Here is a 2,015-nt window from a genome sequence, read left to right as displayed (position 1 = left end):
GTCTCACCCCTCCCCTCTGTTTCACCCCATTCCTCTCTGTGTCCACCGTTGCCGGAGAGCAGTGAAGAGGAGAAGGAAGGGAAGGGGGGGGGGGGAAGAGGAGGAGGTGGCGGGAATGGCGGTAGTGCCAGGGAATGTTGGGAAAGTTGTTGTGCGTTCCCCAGCCCCTTCCCCTGTTTCTCCCCAGGGTCGACGAGGTGCCCCGCTCGCGGCTCGAACTAGATAAGGACGTAAAAAAAAATCATGGGGAACCCCGGCTTATTGCCCCCTTAAGGGAAGCTATGGCACCCCAAGGAGAAAAGGTGCTTGTAAAGGTGCCTTTCTCCCTAGGAAATCTGGTGATTCGGAGGCAATCAGCAGGTGGTTGCCGTGAGAGTCCTGGAGAAGTGGCGCGGGTGGTCAGGGTGATTGTTAGGGCTCGGAGTCCAGATTGAAATGACTTGTAGGTTTTGTTGGATGCCTTAGTGGGTTCCACCGAGGGGGAAATGGTGTTGCGGGCAGTGGGGGAGCGTGCTCGGAAGGTAACTGGGCTGCATTCGGTTGGGAGAGCCGTGGGTGGCTTGGTGCCGAACAATGATCCAGAATGGGATCCAAACAGTGGTGAGGGAAGAAAATCTATCAGGGAATATCAGGAATTGTTAGTGAAAGGAATTAGGACTGGAATGCCCAAAACGTTAAATTGGTCAAAATTGTATTCAGTCAGACAAGGAAACTACAAATGGGACCAAAACCAGGAAATTACTGACAAGTAGATTTTTCAGAATTACCGAAGGCACGGAACTATAAGATAAGTATCTTTTAGTGTATGTATGCACTTTTCAGGCTAGCCTGAGCCATGCGCCCCACGCCGCTGCTCGAGCTCCTGCTCTGGGCGCCGCTGCTCTGGGTGCCGCCAGTGCGCGGTTTCCGCCACAGTATCCACTGGAACGGCAGCAACCCCAAGTTCCTGCAAGACGACTATTCCATCCAAGTGGCCATCAATGACTACCTAGACATTTACTGCCCGCACTACAAGGGGGCAGTGCCCGCCGGCCAGGCAGAAACCTTCACGCTTTTCATAGTAAACCGGGAAGGTTATCGCGGCTGCTACGAAACCCCTGGTGCCCTCATGCGTTGGAAGTGCAACCGGCCCCGGGCTCCCTTCGGGCCCATCCGCTTCTCCGAAAAGATCCAGCGTTTTACCCCCTTCCCACTCGGCATCGAATTCCAGCCCGGAGAGACCTACTACTACATCTCCGTGCCCAGCCCCGAAAGCGCCGGGCGGTGCTTGAAGCTGCACGTCACCGTCTGCTGCCAAGGCACCACGCCAAAGGCAGTAACAAAGGTGCCCAATTCGCAGCCTCGAAAGCGCAAGGAGCCCGAAAATGTGGTGCCTGCCCGGGGCACCGCGGTCCCATCGCAATCCTGCAGCCCGTGCCTGGCGTTCGTGCTCCTGGCCCCCCTCTGGATCTAACCCCGGCGCTGCCCGTGGCAGGGAGGATGAGCTCCCCTGCCCCAACGCCGCTTCCAGACTCTTCCTCACAGCCAAACCCCCAAACTCATAGGGCAGAGATTTACTATCGTTACTAAATGTAAAAATAATTTTTTTTTAAATTAGAATTTCATGAGGAAGAAGTTGCTAAATTATTTACTATAAGGGAGGTCAATTCCTCTCCTATTCCTATCGAGGTGGATCAAGCTGTAGTACCTTGGGTATGGGAAACGGGGAACCCTGGAAAATCAAAGGCTGCCCAGCCAGTAATAGCAAAATTTAAAAAAAAAAAAAAAAAAAAGGAGCTCAGCCAGTCAGAATAAAACGATACCCAATTAGAGGCTAAAAAGGGTGTTGCTCCTTTAATAACTCAGTTCTTGACACAAGGCATTCTGCAGGAATGTGAATCAGAATTTAATACTCCTATTTTTCCAGTCAGGAAACCAAATGGTGAGTATTAATTAGTGCAAGATCTAAGGGCAATTAATAATATTGCCAAAGACATTCACTCAGTGGTTGCCAATCCATATACTTTGTTAACATC

At 51.8% G+C, this 2,015-nt stretch overlaps 1 pseudogene across 1 annotated transcript; it reads left to right on the top strand.

Annotated features, from left to right (window-relative positions):
- The first annotated feature begins 835 nt into the window (after positions 1-835).
- Positions 836-1,453, top strand: LOC306815611 (ephrin-A4 pseudogene; annotated as a pseudogene). The gene has a single exon. The product of its transcript is annotated as an ephrin-A4 pseudogene (transcript).
- Positions 1,454-2,015: the final 562 nt, after the last annotated feature.

Source organism: Erithacus rubecula, assembly GCF_903797595.1.
Source record: "Erithacus rubecula genome assembly, contig: scaffold_171_arrow_ctg1, whole genome shotgun sequence".
In the NCBI taxonomy this organism is placed as follows: Eukaryota; Metazoa; Chordata; class Aves; order Passeriformes; family Muscicapidae; genus Erithacus; species Erithacus rubecula.
The sequence above is the reverse complement of the archived record's forward strand: the minus strand, read 5'-3'. Positions and strand labels throughout refer to the sequence as shown.